This window comes from Rissa tridactyla, chromosome 5 (genome assembly GCF_028500815.1).
Source record: "Rissa tridactyla isolate bRisTri1 chromosome 5, bRisTri1.patW.cur.20221130, whole genome shotgun sequence".
Lineage (NCBI taxonomy): Eukaryota > Metazoa > Chordata > Aves > Charadriiformes > Laridae > Rissa > Rissa tridactyla.
The window spans coordinates 71,813,840-71,840,998 of NC_071470.1; the positions used below are offsets into that span (position 1 = coordinate 71,813,840).

Sequence of the window (27,159 nt, forward strand, 5' to 3'; positions counted from 1 at the left end):
CATCCCCCATCCCCCCTTCTCTGGCTGATACAATTTCAAGTTACAACTCTACACAACTTGTAATTATATATAATACCTTTCTTGTGGTTTCCATCACATTTCAGCAGCCGCGGTTGTTTGCAAGATGGGGATGGGTACCCTATAGCTCAATTACGCTACCGAATTAACCCCTTGGCGGCACCTACGGAGCCTGCCGCCCGCCTCATCAGCCAAGTACCCCCGACTTTCAAACATGACAGAAAAACCTTGCAAATAAGGTCCTGCAGCCCCCCCCACAAACGCCCCCTCAGAGGAGCCCCTGCTGCCGCTGGGCGGGGGGGCGGCCCGGCACCGCGGGCACTGAGCTCCCCGTCAGGCAACACCGCCGCCGGGGGAAAGCGGGAGAAATCCCCAGCAGGTCCCAGCTGGAAGTTTTCCCGGCAGCCCGGGACCCTCCGCGCCCCTCGCTGATGCCCGGAGAGCGGCGGCAGCTGCAGGCTGGGCTGGGCGGGGGTTCCCCAGGGCGGCCGGGCCGCCTCCCTTCCCTCAGCCCCGGCCCCGAGGGGGCGCGGAGCCCGCCCCGGAGGCGGGAGAGTGGCAGCCGCCCTCAGCGCACCCCGGGCCGGATCGCCGGGCTGCGGCGGACCCCGACGAGAGCGACTTAGCCTTCTGCCGGGGCTGCGCACCCCTCGCGGGCTGTATAACCTTAAGAAACTTGATAAGGGAATAAAAGGGAGGGACTCTGGCGGAACAGAGTCCCGGCTTTTAATCTCTCCTGACGCGCCGGAGCCGCCGGGGAAATAAGGAAACAAAACCCCCGCCAGCGGAATGAGCCCCCGCGGCCCGCCCGCCGGCCCCGAGCGGCGCTTACCTGGCTGGCGGCGGGGCGACCGCCCGCCCGGCGGGGCGACCGGCGCGACACTTTCCCCCGGTGCGTGCGTGTGTCGTTCGGTGGCTGGCGAGCTTGCTATTTATAGTCCGGAGCCTCCAGCAGCGCGACGGCGAGAGGAAATGAAGGGCTGAGCGCCCCGGCAGCCGCGCCGGGCAGCCAGAGCCGAGCCCGCGCGCCCGCCCGCCGCCACCGGGAGGGCGAGTTGCGGCTGGCTGGCGCTAGCCGCGGGCACAGGCGCTCCCGCTCCCCCGGCGCCGCCCTCGGAGGAGTCTCCTCCCAATGTCACCGGAGCCCGGCGGCGGCTCGGCGGTGGCCCCGCAGGTAGCGCCGGTCAGCCCGCGGCGAGGAAGGGAGAGCCGGCGGCTGCCTCCGTCTCTCTGGTAGCCCTGCGGCGGGCAGGCAGCGCGGCGGGGCTGAGGCGCGCAGAGGTGACCCGCTGCTGCTGCTGCTGGAGGAGGCGAGACCGACACTGGGGTGTGGGAGGGAGAAGCCGCCGCTTGCCATTCACCTCCTGCCGCCCAGAGGGAGCCCGGCCTCCGCGGCCGCCTCTGCCGGGAGCTGGGAGGCCGTGGCGGGAGCCCGCCCGGCCCGAGGGGACGGCGGGACGAGACGGGGGGTCCCTCCCGGGGTGACAAGCCCCTCACCGGGCTGGAGAGCGCTGGGCACGGTTCCTCAGGGGAGCGCAGCATGACCGGGCGGAAACGTTAGTCACTTCCCCTTCTTGGAGCTGAAATAGGTGGTCCCCAGGAGGCTCCGGACGGGCTCCCTCTGAGCTTCAAAAGTTTGGGGGGCGGGGGATGAGGGAAGCCCCGTCCTGTCAGCGAGGGGGGTGGGAGCGCTCCAGGAAGTGCTAATAAGCATTGAATCATAGAACGATTTAAGTTGGAAGGGACCTTAAAGGTCACCTAGTTCCAACCCTCTGCCCTGGGCAGGGACACCTCCCACTAGACCAGGCCCATCTCTTGAACACCTTCAGGGATGGGGCATCCACAGCTTCTCTGGGCAGCCTGTGCCAGTGTCTCACCACCCTCACAGTGAAAAATTTCTTCTTGATATCTAATCTAAATCTACCCTCCTTCAGTTTAAAACCGTTACCCCTTGTCCTGTCACTACACTCCCTGATAAAGAGTCCCTCCCTGTCTTTCCTGTAGGCCCTCTTTAGGGAAGAGACTGTAAGGTCTTCCCAGAGCCTTCCCTTCTCCAGGCTGAACAACCCCAACTCTCTTCGCCTGACCTCCATAAAGCTGGCCTTTGGCCCAGAGGGAGCCACAGCCCCCTCCTCCCAGCACCGCAGGCACAGGGCAGAGCCCAGGAACAGGCCCCATTGAGGCAAGGCGGTGACCTCTTGTGCTTTGCTCCTTGTAAATAAATGACTTTGCATCAAAGCTGTGCTGGGCTCTGCGTAGTCAATCCAGTTTCCTCATGAAAGCCACCTCAAGAGGCCCTGATGGCAGAGCTGACCCTCAGCCTGCACGAAGCTCAGCTAGTAAGTGCTGCATCTCTGGGACATTGTCTGAAAATTGGTTTAGTGTGTAAGGCAACAGAGGAATTAAGACAAGTAATATGTAATGCATCTTACTCACTTGATAATAATCTTCATATAATCCAGTTTTTTATTTCGCTCGCAGTTAGATAAATCCCACTATTTCAAACTTCAATTAATCCTATTGAGACTACTTGTGCGTTATAGCGGGACACCGTCGGGGATTTGAGCTGCGTAAGCAACTCCTACGCCACCATACACAAACAACTGAAGTTAATACAAATTAGATAGCTACTTTAGCCTACTCAATATCACGTGTTACAGGGTTGGATTTTAGGGTTTCCTATATTTTAATTACTGCAGTCATCTACAGCATACCAGGACAAAGCCTGACAATGATCTGTGCAAAGCAAGATCGATTTAGCTTCAAGAGTTTGAGGTCAAAACAAAGTTATACAGAGAGACAAAATTGGGAGCAGAGGGGAGCTAAACAAATACTTACATTATAAGCTAGGTAAAAACTGGAAGGAAAACTCCAAGGCACAAAAGAGAGAGATTTAGCCTCATCCAAACAATTAAACAGAAGTAATACACAAAAACCTAGCTTGATGGAACTACCCATTTATGTAAAGCTGTTCATGCATAAATGTTTGCAGAATCAGGCTCATATTGAACAAACCATTGTAATGAAGGAAAACTGACTTTTAAATTAAGAGATGAGTCTCTCGAGTATCTCTCATGAACAATATTATGCTTCTCACTACAGGAATTTCTTCATAATCTTCCTTCTTGTTCAATTTTTAATGTTCCGTAGCATAACACATAGCAGAAAAGATCCTGCCAGCATAGGAATCGATACCAGAGTGCCACCAATGAAAATCCAGCTTGTGAACAGGGAACTTGCAAAACTGAGCTAGATGTAATTCAGTAGCGTAAGGCAGTTCTGTCTCTCTGCTCCCTTAAAGAGCTGACTACTACTCAGGTTTAGTCTGCAGTTATTTTTCAAATGAAAGCAATCCCAAGCTCTTAGATGTGTTCAGAACTGAGGACAAAGTCTGTAAAATTGACGTCCTGTTAAATTTGGAAGGAATTGCTGTGAGAGCGCCTGCTTACTTATTTCAGTAATGAAACCTTAAATACGTATAGCACCGAACATACCAGGAGCAGTTATCAGAAGTATCATGTTGAAGTAGACTTTTTCTTGGGCAATGCTTTGTTGTACAGCCGGTCACACTGCAGACCACAGGAAGGAAAAAGGCTCAATTTTAGATTACTCTTATGTTAAGATGCAAGATGTTACTGGAGGATGCCTGTTCAGAAATTTACCATATGTCAGTATGGAAAAAAAGATAAGATAATCAGAATTTTATCCCCCTCTGAAATGTTTTTAAATGGATATATAGTCTAAAACTCTCTTTCATCATACAGTAAAAATTTTCAGAGCTTGAAATTACACTTAAGCAGAAAAAATGTCATCTGATGTTCAAAACTACTGAGCTCAAAGATATTTCAAATGTGTTTCAATACTCCCTGGCTCTGAAAATCACATTTCTTTAAGTGCCTAGATATGGATTTAGGGTTTCTAACTGCATTCACTCAGGCTTGAAAATTTTAGCCTACATATATCTGTGCTTCATAATAAATGTATCAGAAAGCTTCAGACAAGCTATAAAAGCATTCTCAAAAAAGCAATGCAGACTTGAGCCATTAGAAGATGAGACACCAACCTGACAAAGTATTTGGCTGCATAATTCAACTTATTCTGGTATATGGAAAGTAGCATCTGAAGCCTGGGCTTTAACAGACTGTAGTAGCAGGAGAAAAATTAAAATGAAACACCTACTGGGGCAGTTTTTTCCTGTTGCTCACTTACTTACTGGTATTTCCCAACATTTTCCAAATCAACATGCCTCTTTCTTTAAAATCTCCTTTTCTGCAATCTCCCCAACTTCTACGTATGACCTCCTATATTCCACCTTATAAATATTAAGTATATGTAAGCTTCCTGGTGTGTTACTATTCTGTTTGACTCTCAAGTCAAATCAAGAGCCTCTCACTTAGTGAAAAAGGTGAGGATAAGAAGATAAGGGAGGGAACAAACAATAAATTAAACTGTGACAGGCTTAAGACTTCCCAAGGGAACAGCACATGGAGCTATTGGAGAATATCCCTGCTCTGCTACCCAGATTCAGTCTGGCGAGCAAGGTTTATAATTTCCAGGCCAAGGCCCGGGATCAAAGAGAACATTAAACTATTAAAGAACTTGAGGATGAGAAAAAGAAGTAGGATTTAATGGCCTGTCAGCAGCTGGAGTAGAGCCACTCTGATGGAGAAGCTCTAGCAAGCTATCTGAGTCTCCCAGTGCACAGGGTGAAATCGCAGGTTGATAGGAGCTTACTAAACTTTCAAGGAAAGGCAAAGGTTTAAGCAAGAGAAAATGCAAATCTTTATTGTTATAGGCCTTTGCTCAGAGTACATTTCGAGGGATAAAAATGGTTTGTTTTCACAAAGCTCTTTTGTGTTACCTTTAATCAGCGTTCTGTATAACAGTTTACCAAGGGACAGGAGTTAACATACACCAAACGCAACTGGGTCTGCCACGCTAACCTTGTTAGGAAGCAGGGCTGTGTCAGCCAGAGTAGTTCAATTTAGGCTCAGTATCAAAGGGGGACTGAAAAGGATCTAAAGTATTCTGTATTCCCAAGCACCGAAACATCTTTGAAGGCACAGCTAGGGTAAAACTCCAGGGCTGCGTGTTCTCAGGACAGTTAGTACAAATGACTGCATAGCATAATTGCATTGCTTCTCCATACTAGCCACAATACAGCAAAAAATATTCGATTTATACCTGCTTTTTAACTGCAAGGAACTAGGGAATCAAAAATTAAATCCTAATGAGAGCATAAACTGTTCCTGTATCAGTGGCTGATCACTCCTTCCCCTTAAAGCCGCTGTCCTCCTCGTTGTGGAACCAACAACCCTGCCTGAAACCAAAGGATGCTTTGGCACTGAGACAAAACCTAAAGCACCAAATGAAAATCAGCAAAAACACATCCTAAGCAGGACTGAACTTGACTGCTACAGCCTCCTGCATAACAGCGTCACTGTAGATTACTGCACAAAATTGAAGTCTGTGAACTATGTCAGGCTCTTAACAAACAGAATCAGTGACTGTGAACTACAGTTTGGCTCTCAGTGCCTCACACTTTGTTACTTACACTAATGACAAATATGTGCAAAAAGTTACCCTGCTAATTGAATCGTGATTTATACCCAATATACATATTACAGTGCAGCTACAGAATGACTGCAAAAGAAGCAAGAAGATGGTGAACTAGGTCCTGTGAGGGGACTGATAGCCATGCTTTACTGAACAAGTCCAAGTCTTGACTTCACAGGTTGCTCTGCGTGGGCAATCAATCATGCCCAGTGGCTCCAATGGGGCTTGTGCAGGCCACTGCCAACATAAAACAACTTGCAGGATCAACACCCGCCAGAGAAAGAGTTGTATAACTAATGTAACGGATGTGAAAGTGAAATTGAGATAAATACCATACTACAAAAGACTCAAGAAAACAATGTCACAGGAAAACACTTCCTCAGTTATCTGAAATGATCACAGACTTTTCATCAAAAGACAATGAGGAAAACCAATACAGAACTGCTGGAGAAAACGACTGCAGAGATAGTATCATACTGTGTACCAAATGAGAGATGGGTGGTAGTGTAAATGATAAAAAATCCCAAACCAAAATGAAGTCTTGTGCTGAGTAGATTGCACCTCCTGCTGAAAGGCAGATAGATTTCTTTCCCTTACACTTTGGCAATGTTTGTTGTGTTTGTTTTACAAGTAGGGAATGATTGTAACAAACGGACCCAACTCAAATGTTTTTCTGTGCGTTGGATATATCATGCAAATATTTATCATCAATGCCAATCTGAACAGTAATTTCACTTTTTGCCCCACTGTCAGGAAAAAGTCAGTCTTAGAAACCCCAGACAAAGCACTATTGCACTATTATTGTTCTCTTTTTCAATAGCAGTTTCTCTGAGTTTCATCACCTACTACTGTGCAAAGTTTACATAAAACCAGAGTTCCAAAGGACAGCAAATGTGATTTTATTACTAATATGACCTTGGAACTATTATGACACAAAATGCTGAACAGCATAAGCCCACTCTATTGTTCAAAAAATGATAATGGAGTGACTTTATTGTAATAGCCTCTGCATCAGGTAGCCTCTCATAAAGCTTGTATAACCACCGTATCACATGCTCTGGCCACTCTGACAACAATGCTGTTGTGTGCCCAGGCCCAATCTGGATGAGATTTGCCAGGCAAGACAGACATAGACATATGCAGATCCTGAATTAAAGACTGTGGAGGCTGCAGCCAAAAAAAAAAAAAAAAAAAAAAAAAAAAAAAAAAAAAAAAAGAGAGAGAGAGAGAAAGTTTTAATTTAGTTTTCTGCTCACTTTGCACCAACATGAATGACTACATGGCATGGAAGGCTTTAAATTATCAAGATCAGCGATTAAATTATTGGTCCAGTTCCATTAGTACAAACTCTGTAGACTTTAGGGATCTTTTTACTGACCTCTACGCAGGGCAGAAGCCACAGTTTTTATTAGGTCTACTAGTACTGTATGCCATCTTTCAGGCCAAATACGCTGTTACTGGATGTTGCACACTTAACCTCTGCCAAAAAATCACACTGCTCTATTTTATCTCAGAAGGCAAAAATACTTCAGCATCTTTCAGCAATACTTGTTTGGGACAGAAGGTGAAAGGCCAAGCCAGCACTTAGTTTACTGTCTAAAACAATAAAGTCATCAGACAAGCTAAAATGGAAGCAATACATGATTCCCTACTTGCTAACAAGGCTTCGCCATTGCTTTTTTCACATTCCCTACATAGGCTAAATTTCAAGGAATGTTTGTACAATGCCAGAACAGAGCTATTTTAAAGTGTTGTGTTGATGTCCACCAGAAAACAAAATTAGCTGTCAAGAAAATTTCACAAAAAAAACCCCAAACCCAACCTCATTCTTATGGCTTTAAATGCAGTTTCATGGTACTTTTTATTTCCCCACAACCAGTTTCATTGTTAGAACCATAACCATCTCCTACTTACAAAAAGAGTATTATCAATCTTCTCCTTTAAAATTCTGCCAAAAACTCATGGGAATTTGGTTTTATGCTAAATTTAATCCCATGTTCCCTTGCCTCACCATTCAGAGACAAAACTGTCCTCTAGGATAGCAATGCCTACAAGAAGAGTGGCCCTGCCAATGGCCAGCTGTTCCCAATTCTCTCATTTTCCAAAGGGACAAATTGGCAGAAAAGAGTTGAGTTCACATTTGCATTGCCCTTCACTGGGGTAATTATTTATATCACATTATATTGAAGACAACTTTCTCTCAAACCATGATGGAATTCTTTTTTTTTAACTTTGCATGGTGAAAAATAAGAGGTTTGATGCGATAGAAAACCAAGCCCTTAGAGCTTTCCAGTGCTTTTGGTGGAGTAGTTCACACAGTAGTTCACACCCTCCTTTGAAATAGATTTTGGCTCCATTTGTGGCAGCTGGTTGAAGATGAGCAACATCTAAAAAACTGAAAATTCACAAATGCCTGCCAGATTGAAGTAGCGTGATGATAGGATACCTTATCATCAGTAGCTTGATAAAATGATTATGTGAACTCCGTTCTCATTTAATATGTATTTCTTTTTACAGCTGCATACATATATCCTCTAATGCATACCCTGCAAATTGATAGCAAGAGGAGCACAACAAGATACCACACTTGTCTAAAGAAAACGAAACACTTGAAAACTAAACAAAATAATCTAAGCTGAAGCTTTAATAGATACTCTTCCATATAAAAGCAGGTTTCTAGAGCTTGAGAAGAATGTTCAGAAATAAGGTGTGAATGCAAATAGAAAAATACTGTTTACAAGTTGCATTTTCTTCCATTTACTGACCATTCCCTCTTGCTCTGGAAAGCGGTCCAGGCCTGCGTGCCAGGTGGAGCTGATAACAGAGGGAGTGCTTTGTGCAAGTCCATTACCTTGTTGAGCAGCAGATTTCTGAAGCAATTTTTGCCTTTAACATAGACCTTGACCATTTTCCCAGGGCATGGTGCATATAAATAAAGCCTGAGGTGGTAAATTTCACGGCTCCTGGCTGAATTTCTGACATGTATAATGACAAAACCTTAGAGCTGTGGGCAAACCTCATGCCCTGTGCCACGACACTCCAACCCCCTCACATCCCTGCAGAGTAACCACTGGGGAACTCACTCAGATAAACTAACGTAAAGCTTCCAGCATGCATTTTTCTCTCACCGCATTTCATCCGTGTATCAAAGGGAATGTCATTGACAACAAAAGTAGATTAACTACATCAAATACTGACAGGCGAAATCAAGGACTCATAAGATATATCCAGTGTTCAAGTCAGCGAGCAAGCAGGTTCGAATAGCACGTTGCTGGCTGATGCAGGTACGGCATCTCAAGGGAGACATCTGAAAGAGGGGCTGGCTCACAGCTCCATGGGAATTCCAGAAGCAGGGAGCTTCTGTCTGTCTGCCACAGAGGTAAGATGCCACCAGTCAGCTAATTGGCAACATCTCATCTCTTGAAGAGGAAACCTCCTCTTGGTCTTGCTGAGCTTTTACTGAGCTCCTGCTGTCACACTTTTCCTCTAATTTAAGACAGAAAAATACAGTTCTAACACCCCTTGTTTGAAAATTTGCTAGCCCCTGTTCTAATCAGCTAACACTTAAATCACAGCCGTCTTGATTTCTGAGAAGTTTTACTTGTAGCATAACTTTCTATCACCATTTTGTGTTGGCTTATTCATGTACCTGCAAGGCACCCAGGCCTGTGTTGGACAATGATTTTCCTTCTGTTTCCTACATGTTGGCAGACCACATGCAGACTTTCACCCCTGATCTTTTTATACTGGTCACAGCAGTACTTTAAAAAGGATATATTTTACTACCTAGATGAGCAATCACTTCCAAAACCCTTTGCAGCGTTTTCCTACCCAGCGTGGTTCAATTCACAATTTGATGCCATTCAAAAATAGCAGTCTCTTGTCTGTGTATGATATTGCAGCCTGTCTTAGGCTAAATTAAATGTTTAATCTAAAATCATCACTGCTTAATGGTCTATTCTTTTCACTGTACTGCAATTTAAAACACTAATACAAAGAATATTTTGGAGAGCTTAATATATGCCTAGCTGATTATGCCCCTCACTTCTCATCTCCTGATCTTTGATATATTTTGGATTTTGACCCTGTCTGTCCTGTAGGAACTTGTATGTAACATGAATCGACTGGCTAAGAGCTAATGATGTTCACTGCTTAAAGTGGGCCGTACATTCTGCTGGCCAAGGTCTGTTTCTTCCACGGTGTTTGGAAAGAGTATCTGCCTTGCGTTGTAAAATAAATGAAATAAATGGAAATAATTAGTACTTGGTGATTGATGGTGAGGACAGTGGGTTTTAGTTCCAGCGTTGTCACAGACCTGCTGCATAATTTTAAGAGTTTCATTTAATTTGTCTGGATCTGACCTACTTGTAAAATAGCTATAATCTCCCTCACTGACCTTACAAGCTACCGTTAGATTTGGGCCCAGGCTATAACTGACCTTTCAGCACTTGTGTGCCATTCAGGGTATAAAAAAGCATTTTGCCTTATGTCCCTTATTTTGACCAAGAAGAATTCATTACTTTTGGGGAAGTGTCAGGGGGAAACTCTTTTCCTTTGTGTGCCGCAGGGCAGTAGATTGCCTCAAAGAGCTTAGGAGACAGTGGCATCATATGGAATTGCTGGCCTAAAACGGGTCACAAAGCTTAGGAAGGAACCATATTTTCTTTGAGTCTTTCTCAGACTGTTGCCTGTTTCACTCTCCATGCCTAGGACAGATTGGCCTTAATTGAGGCACTTAGCACAAGTTAATATCCTCAACCAACAAAGTCTACACAAGAGCAAAGTACTATTATTATTAATTTTCAGATGAACATATTTAAAATAATTTAAGTCATGTGTCAGGTCACGTGAGAAGTCAAGCCCATTTTTATCAGGAATTAATATCTCTCATCTTCTCTGGTTAGCAGTAGATTGATTTCAAGAACTACACCCTGCTCCTTCCTGAGTTTTATCTAGGTCATCTTGATACATGCAATGCAGTATCCCACTGAATTTAGCAGAGTTACTCTCATGAAGTTTTAGGACCTCTTTCTGCAGCTCAACAATAAGAATATTTAGCTCTATGCTTCATGTATTTGTCTGCAAACATTCTAATATCTTGCTGATATCATGAAAAATAAAGGATTCTGTGTCCACATAGAGCAGATAGCTATATAGCACATCTAGTTAGAGCGAAACATTTTTTCTTGTTCATTCTCAAAAAAATATATATTTAGTAGGTAAGTAACAGTAACTCCAGAGTGTGTTAATTTGCTTGGTTGACTGCCTATAGAAAAATGTCTTCAGAATAAATACTCTTTCAATTGTTTCAGGGTTAATTAACTGTCTACCACTATTTTTGTAAAGGCTACTTAATAAAAGGTAACTTACTTCCACATTAAAAGTAAAAATCCATTACAATACAATGTTTGCATTCATGCATTTTATTTTTTTTTTGTCTCTTTTACTAGTTAACTAACATTAGTTGCTAAGTTGATGTTAACTTTAGAGTTATAAAAGCACATCACATGCTCCTGGAAAAATATTTTAGCAAGTGTAGATGGTGTTAATATGTAAAATAACTCTGTAACCACTTCCTCCCTGTTATTTTTAGGGACAAAGTGAGATTAACTGGTGTACAGATATATTGCTTGTAAGTCAAGCAAGAAAAGAAATACAAAATACAGCTTCTTATAGAAGTTTTAAGTTATCTACATTTCATACATTGTGTCAGAGCCTGTTTACTTTTTTTTTCCTGCGACAAATTCAGAAAAATTCTGTTGGATCCAGCTGAACTATTCTGAAACTACAGCAGTTGACTGAGAGCAGGATTCACCCACACTATAAGAGATGTCTATGTAACTGCCTGCCAACCAATCACAGGCGGGATTTACCTTGCACCTTTAGCATTTCTTGTTAAAATTACACAGCAGAACCTCAGGAAACGTGAACCAAGTCGCCTAACGCTGCGGTGTGGGCTGGGGAAGGAGCGAGAGATGAGCTGAGAAGGAAGGATGGGGGTGGGCAGCAAATCAGAGGCAAATGCTCCATTGCTCCTCCACCCTCAGGCCAGTGTGACAAGTGTTGTGGCTACCTTGTCTTTTCTCTAGCGTTATTCAGAGCTCGTACGAGCAGCCCCTGTTAGAGGGTCTGATGTTGCTAGGATGTTGGGGCCAAGGGAGGAGAAAAGCCTGTGCTGCACAGGGCACAGGGGCAGTTTTGTGGAGAGACAATAATCCTTCAAGTCAACCTCAAAACATTTTGTGGGGAATGAAAGGGTAGAGTAAAAGAGGTGAAGCAAACGCTGGCTTCCACTGGGTGATTGCCCAGCAACCTTTGCCACGGGAATCTGGGGGACGTTTCCTTCTTCTTTCTTTCAGTCGAAAGAAATTCAGGTTCTCATAGAATACTTATATTCCTACTGCAATGTATATTGGGGCAAATACTGATTTTCTTTAGGGTTTCCCAAAAATCTCATTCCAGGATATACATATGCTTTACCTTTCCTGCCTTTTGTGTCCAAATAGTGGTCTGCCCGAGGAGGTTGCTTTCAATTTACTTTAAATGAAGAAAGAAAAAAAAAATGGAGAAGAAACAATGGCAAAGAAAAAACTATGTTGGAACTATGGAATTCTGGGTTTGTATATTATGTATTTGGAGACAAATTCTCCTTTAGGTGGAAATAATCCCCCCAGATGAGAAATTTTTTCCAAGCATTTATTGGATGTAAGAAATAATGGGTATAGATTAAACAGAGTCCTTGAGTCAGGGCTGGTTCACCTCTGCCATGCTCAGAGGACATGCAGAATAAGCTCCAACGTGCCAGCAAAAGACAGGGTGTCCCTTGTGGCTTGAAGAACAAAATTAACCTGCATGTGAAACTGGCTAGAAAGGAAACATATATACTGGATAACATTTATACCACAATGCTACTTCTAAGTTAGCCATTCATTTTCCTCTCCTTAACGAGGGCAGGGGTTAAAAGACAGAGAATGAACAAGCATTTCACAATTAGAGGTGAGAGTAGGACAGCAGCGTACAAGGAAAAAGCCTATGAAATTGCTACCAGTAATGAGTCTCCAAGAGCTTGAGTCTATCGCATGCTGCCACTAGCGCTTTACTTTCTAAAGGAAACTGCTGAATGCCGTCTCTCTTGATTACACCTGCAGAAATGGATTTCTTTTCATGCTCATTTTCATATTAAATCTTAGAAAGCAAGGAGAGCTGAAGTATAAGACAACAGATTTCATGAAGGAAGGTGGAAGTATGTCAGGGCTTCTTGCCATTCACTGTTCAAATGTTTATTTTTCTTGTAGATTGAAACTTTCCTTTGTATAGCTGACATTAAGGCAATCATATCAAAATTTGGGAAAGTGATATGACTGCAGAGATAATCTGAGCAAGGACTGAGAAGCACAATAAGATCTGATGCTCTTCTAGGTGTTGCAGTCCTTCATTTAGCATTGACATTTATTACCTGAACAGCTATTGGCAACAGCATCTTCACTTTCTTGCCAGATGCATTCTGGTGCACGATATTTTCCTTGTGACAAAACTTGTTATAAACCAAGGAGATGGAAGATTAAAACAATGACCATAGTCTTATCAAGGGATTCCTCCCTGAGACTATAGGCTTAGTTACTGTGCTGTTAAACTTTGTATAAAATGTAATAGGATGCTTTAAATCTCTGAGTACAATTTCTGTAACTATGTTTGTTGGAAAAGAGAATACAAAAAGCTATCATAACATGAAATACTATCAAAACATGGTAGTGTTGATTTAGATACCAAGTTTATGCATTTCAGCACAGATGTAATCTACTCTGATCGGCACTGAGGCATTTATTCCTCTTACTTTAGGATTTCTAGAAGAAATGGTGTATAGAACAGTAGTAAACAAGTCTGCTGTTTGGAAATGGTACTCGGATAAATCCACATGCCACTACAGTGCTGTTAACAAAGGTAATAGTGTAATAATAAAAAGGTTAAAATGTCAGGAAACATGTCAAAATGTTTCTTTGAAATTAAACCTGTAGTCGCTGATTGGGTACACGCATTCTAGCATTTTTCTCACCTGACGTTTTGTTTATGCCATTTTCCAGTCTGTGAGATCAGGTAGTATGCATATGAAAAATATTTATTGCATTCTGTGGTGCAATATATCCAGGCAATCGAATCACTATGTGTACATTCCAATAAAATAAGAAATACATTCCTGAAGTTCCTTTATTTACCAATCAAGCAAAACTCCTAAAAATGCAAGAAAAACAAACCATCTCCAGATAAAGTAGTAGTCTAAAATCTCTGATATGTAGTGTTACAGCAAAACCAGCTTGTAAAGAAAAACAATTTTCTTTTTTTATAAATGGTGGATTTAGGGAAAAACCAATTGTCATCTCCTGCACCTGGTGGTTGGACTGAAATACCTATTTTAATTATATTTGTGGATGTTCAGAAATATTGGCAGGGATTTAAAATACCCATAACTGAGCAGAAATGCTACCTTTGATGATGGCCCAATTTTGGCCCATATAAGATGATGGCATAATGGCTGTAGGAAATATTTATAATTCCTTTCAAAAATCTGAAATAACATGAAACCCGTCTTGGTTTCCCTGCATTACTGTGAATGCGGGTCTATCAAAATGTTCAGCCTGGGCATATTTATTGCTTCACATTCAAGCATGCAGGATTTACCATTTCAAGATGAAATGCAATGTTTATATATGCCACTTCAACTGTTCTTATTTTCTCCTCATCGGATTTTCAAGGAAAATCCAAAAAGAAGTTCGGAGAGAAACAAGCTGAGAGAGAAAGCAACCGATCTTCTGTCCCCCATGAAGGAGGAGCACAGCAGCTTGTTCAGCTTCGGTGTGAGCTGTACTGCAGTGTGGGGTGTCCCTCCCTTCTACACGATTTCCCAGCCAGCAGTTGCCATAAACAACATTGTAATATTGTCGTGTTGCAAGCACGCTAATCATGTCACACATTTGGATGATAGCGCAAACAACATAAATGTCTGTTATTGCCACAATAACAGTTTCAGCGTAGGAGCCAAGACAAGGAAGAATAGAAAGTGAAGAAAATAAGGCTGTTATACAGAGATCATTCTAGTTACCAGGTGAAGAACCACGTCCAAGAAGCTGCTTTTCCCTTCACAACAACCTAGGCAAACCTTCACTGCCTCTTGTTGAGGCGTATTTCTACAGCACCATTTTTCGTTCTGCTCTAAATTGATGATTTCGTTGATTTATCTGGCTTTTTGATGTGACTGGCATTTATTAGAATAGTGAAGAGATATGGGACTAGGCAGAACAATCAAGAAGAGGAGAGGTGAGAGGAAGTGTGTAAAAAATAATAAAGCATTTTATGGAAAAGGTTCATGGAATAATAAACTATTAAAAACTTCCCTGGGGTATTATTTTTATACATACTGTACAGTTTAATAGAGAATTGTAGTGTATAATACAAGTCAAAAATCTCATAGAAATAACACGACTCTTTAGTGGGAATAAATGTTTTGTTAGAGCAATTTCTAGGGCATTCTATTTAATTTCTTTAGAAATGAAGTTATTTTTCAGTAATGAAGAAATAAAACTCAAAAAAATATACATCCAACCATCTTGAAGTATGTACCCATTAATGGTGCTGAGCAGACCAATGCTAAGCAGAACATTTTTAGTTGATTATTATCACTTTAACGGTGTAAACTTTTTAGTGCATTTTGTTTGATTTGAGTTACCGTTACATATTATGAATAGGAAAAAAACAGACATATAACTACATGCAGTTGTGTAGTCAAGGAAAAATGCCAGTCAACAGAGTGAGTCTTCCTCTAATTTGGCAAAATAGAAATGACCCACTTCTGCCTGCCTTACCACAAACCACCAGATTTCAAGTATAGACAACACTTCATTTTACCGCTGCCTCACTGACCATAATTCAAAGAGGTAAATATATTTTTGCCTCTTTAACATAAAAACTAGGCAAATCATTTTCCTCTAATGTCTCTGTTCCTTCCTGGTCCCATCGAAATAAACAAGGTAAGTTTGCTATGAAGTATTCCTTTTATTTGCTCTTCAGCTAAACATTTACTGGTATGTTGTAACTTGACCATGCTTAATTAAAATGACATAAATGACTACATAAAGACCAGTTTGTTCAACCTGTTCTTTGGAGATGAGATCATAGGACAAGGAGGCAAATTTTGCCATCCTTTGTCATGCTAAGTAGTGCCTCACCTTGTTCATCCTCCCCTGGACATGCAGGGGATCAGTGGCACCGTAGCAGAGGACCAGGAGCAGCGGTGGCAGGACACAGCTCTGCACTGCGACTTCCTGAGAAGTCCCAAGGAAGCAGGGAGAGGAGCGCTGTGGAAGGAGGAGCCTGGGAAGGAATGGTGTCTGACAGTAACACTTCCTTTCCTATAAAACATGCTTTTTCAGCCAGTTCAGCTCTTTTGTCTGGAGCAGTGTTTGCAAGCTGGGTGTCACAGTTTCCCCAGTCTCTGCTGAAGGGGGGTGGCCCTATAGAGCCTGTCCTCCCTACACACTTCCAGCTAAATCCAGACTCCTCATTTAGGTAATCCTTGCAAGATTTCCCACAAAATAGGCATTTATACATTGTCCCTGATGGATGCCTCTGCAACCCAGTGCTAGATGGGTAGATGCAAATGGATACAGAGTTTTAGTAATGTGTTAATAAAAAACCCAATTACGATCAAAATACTTTCCACAAGGTTAACATAAAAAGTGATGTGTTGAGTTAAATTACACTAAGGAATAAATGGCAAATGCCTGCTTATATCTGTAAGTGGGGCTTTCATGAATAATCCAGCATGCTTGCTAATGATAATGAAAGTGCCTGTATCTTATATATGAGAATTACTTTCCGCCTAGTCTCTGCAGGCTAAAAGCTTTGCCTATTGTTGCACACCATGGTAGGATGAAGAACCGCTAAGGCAAGGCTTGATTTTTATGTTGATAGCCTACTGCAGTTAGAGGTAAGTTCTTGTTATTTGCTTTCCCAAAAGCCCACAAAAAATGGTACTGCACACCTATGTCACAGTAAAAAAGATGTTTTATATTTCTCAGCTAATGAATATCTTTTAACAACATATATCTAAAAACTAAAACCAGCCAAAAATGTGTAAAAAGCAACTCTGTTGGTTACCTCTATTGTGCTGGCCTGGTGGAGTCATTACAAGGGGAGGCCTGGTTTTCAATGCAGAATTCAGCTGATACATGTAGTACCACACTAATTTTAAAATTTACATCAGGAGGTGAAATACAGAGCTGGTGGGGAATAATCAACTCTTTTTATAGAAAAATTATACTGACAGGAATAACCCCCCTGAATTACAAAAGTGAAAGCAGCGTGGCCGTGGGAACAGATTACTGGTTAGTCAGTTTATTAGGGCTTCTAGAATTTGTAGCTTACCCAAGAGACACTGTAGTTACAGGCTAATCAACTGGAAAAGATATTTGAAGAAAAAGGATATCCTACTTGATATAGTTCACAAAGCATTAGTTAAGCCTCATGAGTCTGATGGACAACAAATTATTGTTGAAACAGCTCAAATCTAAAGAACATTTTTCTGTGTCATTTGTTTCAACTTGTTCTTCTTTGTCACCTAAGATCAAGGAAGTCGCTCTGCAGCACACATTTATGGGCCACATCAGTGACAAGTTTATTCTCCTACCATTTCACTCGTACTTTTTTCCCGTCTGAAATAAAATGGGCAGGGACTACCTCTCTCGAACAACAGCAGATTTAAACTGGAACAGCCTGCTGCTCACTACTCTAAGACCATTTTACATTGCTCTGGCAGCATAAAAGAGACTTAAATGGATGTAAAAGGGTAACTTACTTTAATTCCCCCATTATAGTGCCATTGATGTATAAAGCGGCTTCACAGTAATCAACAATCCAGACCTAAATGTTAACTGTTACAATTTTATTGCATGCATCCTATTGCTACAAATCTGTGACTTGGGATATTCGGTCCTGTTGCCAAGACACAGGAAGATTTACAAATTACAGCATGGTCTCTACTGTATTATCTCTATCTATTATGTGGGGTCAAAGTATGCAGAAACTTTGTATGATTAGCAAATTGTGGCTAAGCATTTTAATTCAATATTGGTCTGTCAGAAACTCTCCAAGGCACAAGATGACATGCCAGGGTTTATTTGCTTTGTTTGCTAGACAAAGATTTCTCTGTGAATTGCTCTGGATATATATTTTAGCCAGAGGAGCTTCAGAAAGGCTTTGAGATTCATATTGTTCTCAGTATAGGTTTGGCTTGAACCTCCAAACATAGCATGGCCTGCAACAAGAAATTGCTTTGACCTGTTACTGATATAATATTACAGAAGAACTTAAGAAAGCCATACAGGATTGGACAAAAGATCCAGTTAATCTAGTATTCTGTTTCCACCCAAGGTCAAACGTGGATGCCTGAGGAACACGATGAACATACATGGACCTCCCGTGTCTCTCCTACCCTTCAGCCTTTGGCAGCTCAGGCGATTCCTGAACCAGACTTGGTTCCTGGGCACTGAGCAGGCCTGTTACCGATTGCATGAAAACCATCTCCTTTGTTTTGAATTTGTCTTCTCTTTGTTCTATTTGATGCCTTTTTGTTCTTGTAGTGGAAGAAACTGTGAACAATCAATCAGTATCCACTCTGTCATGTCACTCATTGGTTTACATACCTCAGGCATCTCTTTTTTCAGTCTGAAGGATTCCCATCTATTTAATCCTGCCTTCAACTGGAGTTGTTCCAATAACTTTGACAAGCTTGTTGACATTTTATGAACCTTTCCAGTTCTCCTACATCCTCTGAAACGCAGGGACCAGAACAGTGTGCCGTATTCAAAGGTGGGAAATGGTTCTCTGTTGTGTGCTCAGTTCTTTTCCTCACAATTTCTAATTCTAGATTAACTTTTTTTGACTGCAGTTGGGCACTGACCAGAAATTTTCATAAGACTGTCTGTTACAAACTCAAGATCTCATTCTAGTGAGTGTCACTAGTAGACACAGAGTTTGTGTAAACATAGGGTTTTTTTTTTCCCTTTTACGACTGAGTTACATTGAATTCCAATTGCCATTGTGTTGTTAATAAGATAATGGGATTTTTCACCAATATTTCTTAACTGGTTAGTATTATCAGCAAAGTTTTTCATCTCACTGCTCATCGCATTTCCCAGATTGAATAAATTGCACAGCATAGATCTCACCATTGATCCCGCAGAACTCTCCACCGGCTCTCTCCACTGCCAAATCATTCACTTACTCCTATCCCCTGATAACAGTTGTTAAATAATTTTTTACCCACGCAAAGATCTTTCCCCTTATGCCATTGGTTTCATTAAGAGACTTTATACATAACCCAAAATCTTCTGGAAACCTGGAAACCCAGGTGGACTGCATCAACTCAATCACCCTAAACTGAACGTTTAGAAAACTCCAAGAGGCTTGTGAGACACGGCTTCTCCTTACATCCACCATTGGTTCTGAGGGAAAACACCACTTCACTCATTTGCTTCTTAGGTTAATGATGCAAACTCTTTTCCTGCATGTTACAATTCCAAAAACAACAAAAAGAAATAATGCAAAGGAGCAATCTAGATATTTCTTTCCTGTAATCGTTTCTTTTTTCATTCTGCTATGGGAAGGAGTGATTTGGTCCATGGACAGCAGAGGAAGGAAGGGCTTCAGAAAGCTCTCATCAGTGGTCCAGCTCAGTTTCCCCTGAAAGAGCTGAGTCTGCTGAGTCTACTGAAAGCAGCCAGATGATGAGCACTTTTGAAAACACCACCCTACACATCTTTTTCTCAGACAGACAGTTGTGGAGCAGGGCATAAAATGTCTGAAATTTCCTTTCCCTGGAGGAAAGTCAGCAAGCCCTGTCTCTCAAACTGCATTGAGGGACAGCTCTCTTCTCCTTTTCTCATTACCATACCCTGATTAGAATTCAGTGTAAAGATCAGTGATAGCAGGACTGGTTCTGGTTGGACATTTTTAGGCCACAAATATGCTGTTACATAATCAGATGATTTAATCTTTTCATAAAGATGCATTTCTTTATCATAAGAAGATACAGGGTTTGTTTGCTACAAGAAGTAATTGTTATACTTTAATAATAGAAGTCTGGGTTGTTTATTCAGAGTCAAGGTTTTTATGACTCCTGAGCCAGTGATGCCCAGTAATTAGATCTGTAGCTTTTCGCTCCTTATTATTCAGTGCTGCTGTATTAGAAGGATTACATTTATATATCGGTGAGCCAAAGAAGATTTTTCTTTTATGAATACTGAACTTCTGAGAGGTTTTTTGAATTAATAACAGTGGAATTAATGCTTTGAAGGCATTTTTATTAAAATGGTGATCTCAGTGGACACTATGCAGTAGCGTTGGTTGAAAAGTAGGACATACGTTAGAGAGGAAATTCAAAGATTTTTTATATTTGTTTTAAATACAAGTCAAGGCAAAATGTCAAAAAGCTCCCTATTTTTCATGAACCAACATATTATAAAATACTTAGAGCTGATAAGACTCAAACTTCTCTTTAAGGGTGCAAAAGAGTAAGCGGCAAATTTGAAAGAAATTCTTTTGTCCCTTCCACAGCAAAATGTTTTCATTAAAGCACCTTAAAGAATGTGATGAGGTTGATACATTGTCCTGCAATGTTTTAATTCACTTCAGACAGCTCTTTCCAACAGAAAAAATCTTTGAAAAACTTCTGAGCAGTTGTGTTGTGCAGTGAAACTGTGGCTCACTCTTGCAAAGATGCCAAATTCAGAAATGTTTCGCTTGAGATATGCTTCTGCCAACCTGTGCAGCATTACCATTGTGACACGATACCACAGGGTCGAGCCTTCACTGAACTAGCCACTTCTCTGCAGAAGACAGAGACTGCCCCATCCCAAGCAGCATGCAGTTTAAATGCGGTCTTTCTCAGTACATAGAAAACAAAGTAAAGTACAGCACAGAGACAGCAGATGTGAAGGCAGGAAGTCTGTGGCAGAGCAAAGACATGAACCTGTGCTTACCCTCAGGTCAGTGCCTTGATCAAAATACTATTCTTCCACTTTTCATTCACTTTCAAGTCATGCGGCTTGTTTCTGTTGAACTTCAATTTTGGACAAAGCTCCCCTCATTTTTAACTGTGAGTCTATCAGAAATACTTATTTCTCTAGAGATTATTTTGGTTTATTTTTCCTAGAGCACTGGAAACTGCCATTCACCTTCTGAGGTTAGTGAAGAATCATAAAATGGTCCAGATTCCCTTAACTGCTTGAGTCTTACTGCACAGGAGGTGATCAGAGATCTTCTAATGGGGATCTAAACCACAGGGGATTAGGTGCCTTGAGATATTGTTATGGACACGTCACAGACCTTTGATTTATAGAAAGTTCCAACAATGGATCACACTATGTGATAAATATGCTGTTCATTTTTCATTAAAAGTTTTGCTACCATATGCAGAGTCCAAGTGCTTAATAACTGTTTTAATCAGGTGCAAAAACGCTTCTCTAGGTCAATATTCTTGATAATGGTGAACTGACAGATACTTCCTCCCTTTATAAATATTATCACTGTTCAATTTTTTTGGAGATTTTATGATCCTATTTGTTACAGAGAGTGTGCATTCTTGGGCAAAAGAGATTTCCCTAAGGGCAGGATAACAGCTAAATGAAATGTAAATGCAGGGATTGCATTAAGATATCATACAGCACAATACTATAAATATTTTAAGGCAGTCTACATTCTATGTTATGATGTGTGTGTGAGGGAAACTGACCCAAATTTACACTGTTTTAATGAAGAATTATGTGATACTTAACAATTTATTGATGCTTAACAAATACGATATAGTTCCAAAACATGCATAATACCCAAAGAGAGAATATTATTTCCGGACAGCATTTCTAAACCAAATGGCAAATGTGTACATTTCCTCTGCATCCTACAAGTACAGAAATAAGGAAACTGTTGCCACTTACTAGTCTTGCTGTCTAATGGTACATCCTTGGCCATAGCTTTTACCTCAACATAAGAGATACTACAAGTATTTCTGTTTTAAAACAATGTGGAAATAAGCTGATTATTGCATCCAGAGCTAGCCAGGGTATCTAGGATATTAGTGTGGATGCCCAAGTAAGAGAATAGTGTCTAAAACCTCCTTTTCTTGGTCACTTACACATTTAAATACACAGATTTAGATACCATGCCCCAGATCTGCCATACCTGGGGCCTATGCGTTCATCCATGACTAGCAAGGACAATCAGCAAAAGACACTTTCTACAGTTACTGAGGAGAGAATAGGGGATGGTAACTTCTGCTCCTCCATCTCACAGCTGTTCTTCTCACCTGTGCTTAACCTCAGGAAAAAAAACCCAGAATATAACCTTTTTGTGTTGTAAGAAACAACCCTATATATTGTGCAACAAAAGGTTCAAATATCCATGACATTTCCATGTATTATTCAGGGCTTTCTTTTTCCTGATTAAATTTTCATCTCTAAGACCCTGATTTCATTTTGCTGGATTCATGTATTTCAAAACCCCCAGTTGTTTTAAACAAAGATACAGATAACTTGTCCTTTTAAAAATACAGAGCACATATGATCTGAAACAGTCCACTTTTCATGTTTCCCAGAGCTAAAGGCTTTTTTACAACTACTTAACCTCTTCTCCTGATTTACATAAAACGTTTATATGCCACCATCTAATTCCATGGCAATTTATTTTTCCTTCTATATAGGAGTAAAGTAGTAATCTTTTTCTTTTCTTTTTTTTTTCTTTGAAAAATTGAATAACAAATCTGTGTTTCTGTGCTATGAAGTGAATAATCTGGCTGATTGCAAAGGCTCAAAATGATTCCTTAGGAAATTCTGTATACTTTTTTTTTTTTTTAAAGAAACATCCCTTTTCTACAAAATGGTCCCTCCAGATTAAAGTAGTATTGCTGCAGTGGTTTTGGACATTGATTTACAATAGAGCTGTATATTGTTTGAAAGAAGGAGGTCTAGAGGGCAGAACTCACAACAAAGCTGCTCTGGCTTTTATAAAGTCAATAACATGTTGCAAAAAGCCCTGTGCTACAGAACGGCTTGAGTTCCCTAATGGGAAACCCAGTGGCTCTCAATCTTGTGCCTTAATGTACCTGATATTTGAACTTCTCTCTCCACACCTTAATCATGAAGGCAGTTTAAGTCAACGCATATTACCTTGCAGGTGATTAGTGAGGAGCATGTAGGGACAGTCAGCTGCCATGGCTGAGCCACCACAGGAAACCGATCACTCCGAATCATCTCTCCCAGCATGGGTAGTCGAGCCTGCAGAGGAAGGATGCCAAGGAGGTGACGTTCTACTCGGGATTTGCCTCCCACTTCTTTCAACACAATCTCCCATTTCCCTTGTAATCCCCACACTGGATTACAGATGGAAATAGTAAACCTAAATCTATTCATTGTACAAGTAGACTTTCAACCAGCTCATTCCTCTTGCTCACAAAAACCTGCACCCCCAAAACACACCAAGAAGGGGAGATGGTGGGCCTGTGGCATAGACATCTCTTCCCCATCTAGCCCTGCCTTCCTCTTGGCTTCTGCACTCGGCAGTGCTCCCCACCACATTGGTATGCTTCAGTGTCCTTATCACATTAACTGAACATAAATGACTACAGAGAGGAATTTAGGTGAAACAAAGGATTTCCACCAACCTCATGAAAGGAACGGAGAGAGGAGAAGTTTTGTTTGTTGAGTGCTCTGCCTTCACACAAAATCTGGAGGCAGTCCGCAGCTGGGAAGAAGCAAGCCCAGGGCCTTTGTCCAGCAGCTACCTCTGTCTTTAACTTCCCATCTCTCTCTGTGCCGCTGTTTATGAAATTGTAATGATAGTAGTAAAACAAACGCAAATAAATAATGGATGGATGAATACATCTTTGGATGAATAAATTATGGGAGTCACACTGACTTTCAAGAGTAAGAGTTGTTGCAGTTCATGCTTGAGAGGGGCTGTCATGGGGGGATTTCTCCTTGGATCCACCAGCACTCACACTGCTGTGCTGCAGGCACCAGGAGCAGGGTCTGCCAGGAGGGAGCAGCCCATCTGCAGGGGCAGGGACAGGGACAGGGACAGGGACAGGGACAGGGGCTTGCCACCAGAGTACACGGCAGGCAGGACAGTGTGAGAGGCAGTCTCCTGCAGCCAAGGCCCTCGTGGGAGGTAAGACTCCTGAGCAGAAGAAAATATGCATTACAAGGTAAAAAAAATCCCAGTAATCTACATTAGTCCAAAGTACCTCTTCATTTGCTGCTGGCATCCAGAGGAAGCTGAGAAAGGCACCTGAAATCAGTACCTTCCCAGCCCTCCCAGTAGCGCTTCTCCTAACTGTATGCCAAGCCCTGCAAATGAATTGCTTCACTCTCCCTTTTTCCCTATGGGGTTTTCCACCTCTTTCCTTGTAGCTAAGGAGAAAGCTTCAGACTCCCTGCTAATGTAAAGTGTCATAGCCCCACAAGCTTCAATTTTTCCCAGCAGAGGATCAGATGTTGATATAGCAATGCCAGAAAAAATAGGATCAGATTCATTCCCTACTTGGAGATGGCAGGAGCTGTTGGGGAGTCTCTGATAAGGGAGCTGAATGAAGCACAAACTTCAAAATGCTCTGGACTGCCTTTTTTTGCCTCAAAATGGGAATAAGTCTGAACCAGTTTCTGAGTCAAACTGCAGCCAGATATGAACCAGAACAACTTCAGTCACAGATAGACCTTTACCATGAGGAACTGCAATATTAACTGGTTCAACTCTCTGCCCATGGAAGAAAGTCTGGTGAGGAGGTTTGTGCTGGTGGGGTTGGGTAGCTATGCAGAGAGCAGATAGCAGATTGCTACGGCAGTCTGTGTCAGGAGGGTGCCAGGGCAGTTTGAAGGACATAAAACTCACGGACTCTCCTGAGAGGCACCACAGGTATCTCTGGTGCTGAGACACACCACCACCTCCCTTTTCCAGCAGCAGACGAACCACGCTGTTGTTTAGGGAAGATGTTATATGATCTTACCCTTGTCGAATATGCCTCCAGCATATACCAAAATACTGAACAAATTGCCACCAGTACAGAACCAATTCAAAAGATGGACCTTTTAGCTCTTAGCACAGTCTAAATGAGTCAGTGGTGGACTAAATCAGTTTGAGCACCCAGGCAGATGCCCCCTTTCACTGCAGTCCAGAAGCAAGACTCTGTCAGCAATTGCTGGTCTTCAGGAGGGACTGGCAAAATATTGCATCATCCCTTATTGTATCCAATCTTTTGCTGAAATCCACCTGGTTGCGCTGAAGGAAATACATTACTCAGTTATCTGACATACTCTCAACTGTTTCCATTTTACTAAATTTACTAAATTCTTACTAAAAATTTGGGAGCATCTTAACAAAACATGCTTGTCTGCATATGCTCCCTTCAACAAGAAAAATTCTATTCCAATTCAAATTAATATACATACTAAAATATATGCAAACTTTTAATGGTAGATTCTTCTGTTAACCATTTGTATAGTTATATAGAATGCATATATAGTATATTTTATATATAGTAGTGTGTATAGTATCTATCATAGATCTAGTATGTTATAGTATACTATATATACTCTATATAGCATATACTATGTATAACTATGTATCATATATATAGTTAACACAAATTTTATGTAAATATAATACTTTGAAATTATTTGTATATACTGTATGTACTGTTTGTTAAGATAATTCAATATTTAAATTGATAGAATTCTTTGGCAAAGCATAAACATGCAACACCGCTTTCTGCAGAATCATAAAAGAATAATTGATCTTTCAACGCAGATCTATCGTAATTGTCACAGAAATCTCTCTAAAGCATGCAATACAATATACAATAAACCAATCCAAATGTAGTGAAGCTGGAATATTAAATAAGATATTAAATTTATAGTAAAGGAACTCAACCTAACAATATTGACAATATTGCTATCACGAAAAAGAAGTTTTAGCCAAAATGTAATTACTAAAATGGGGCACAGAGGCAATAATGTATTTCAAGAAAATGTGTTACTCTTTAAATTCAACCTTTTCTTTTCCTAGCTGATCTCAACTTCAGGTTCTAAGGCCTCCATAATTGCTAAAGGTTATTATGTTTTCTTATTGCCTGATAACAAACATTTAATTACCTTGGTGATAATTTCAGCACAAAATGCTTTAGAAATGCAAACTGAATGAATCATCACTAACTCAGACTGTAAAATAAGTAGCTAAAAAAATATGTATTGCTTTAAAATATAAACCAGCAAGTTGCAGGTCTCTTTCAAAGGCAGACCAAAGAGAATTTTCAGAAAGCCAACAGTAGCTAAAGCTCAACTTACAGCAGGCAGGCAACTTTCATTTTACATAACACGAAAAAACTGTAACGGGTTTCGTGATGTATGTGGTTCCATTTTTACAGGGAAAATACGCTGCTAAATTATGTCTAACCTGAGGCTCAGATGTGCCTCCATGCCCTAGCCACATCCTGATTCCTCTTTGTTAGGCTGTGCCTCCATTAAGCCCTAGATCCCTTGCTGTGTCCAGCATTTTGGGGAATGAAACTTAGGTACCTGAGCCAAAGGGAAGAACTGTTATACCCGTTACACTTTAGATGTCCCTAATTTAGACACCTGAGCAATCAGGATTTCTCAATGTGCATAATTCCTCACAGTCTTGATAAAGCTGAGGTTTGTATCAAAAGGTCCCGCCACATGTCCCAGGTTTTGGCTGTAGTCTGCACAGATTCCCTGCAGTGCATGAACTATGGACATTACTCTTTCTTCTATGCAACCCATAGGCTGAAACTTATCTTTTATTTACATTTTTTGTATGTTACATTGGTTTATGTGGAAACTGGTCTTCAAGACCAAGCTGTGTGTATGTACCTCTGTGTGTATTTTCCATTCCATTCCTTCAATACTATTTTCATGTCCTGACCACAGTTAATCTAACGTGAATAAGGTTTCTACAAGTTTTGTTAATATAGACAGCCAAATAGAAAGGAAATCCTACTCAAAGCCTGGACTGAGGGAAAGGCAACAACATGCATTCACACATTATTAGACACTGGAGAATCTATGTAGGGGACAGAGAGAGACTGGGATACTTTCAAATGACACTACAATTGGGGAAACATCCCATTAAATTTACACCTCCTAAAATCTATGCTAAAATCAACCAATTATGATTGAAACCCAGACTTCATTAGTTTCAGTGCTCAGAGAAGTCATTGTTGTCTCCCCTTGGATCCTACTTTGTCTCCTCCATCCATGCCACACAGGGACTTCCAGAGAGGAGCACACAGCTTACCAATCAAGAACAGTGAAATTATTGAATGGAGGGTAGTTATACTCTACAAAAATACTCTACATTTATGTAATCGACTAGCTCACTCATGAGCTTTGTCCTATTTGTTAGATCTACGCTTTTAGCCAGAAGAGGTGCTGCTTTAAAACTAAATGACAGATTATTGTATGAGAATTAATACAATTAATACACTGACCAGAACAATGGTCTCAGTACCTTGTCCATGCTCCTATG

General features: G+C 41.2%; 1 protein-coding gene across 4 annotated transcripts in view; it reads right to left on the reverse strand.

Moving 5' to 3' along the window:
* Positions 1-27,159, reverse strand: part of INPP4B (inositol polyphosphate-4-phosphatase type II B) — a 497,007-nt gene that overhangs the window by 426,207 nt on the left and 43,641 nt on the right. For 2 of the 4 annotated variants that reach the window (XR_008466520.1, XR_008466517.1), the window contains exon 1: positions 851-1,535. The gene's annotated coding sequence lies outside the window, so the exon portion shown is untranslated. Of the gene's footprint in view, positions 1-850; positions 1,536-22,787; positions 22,896-27,159 lie in introns of those variants that run through there. The other 2 variants (XR_008466521.1, XM_054201960.1) reach the window with 2 other exon arrangements.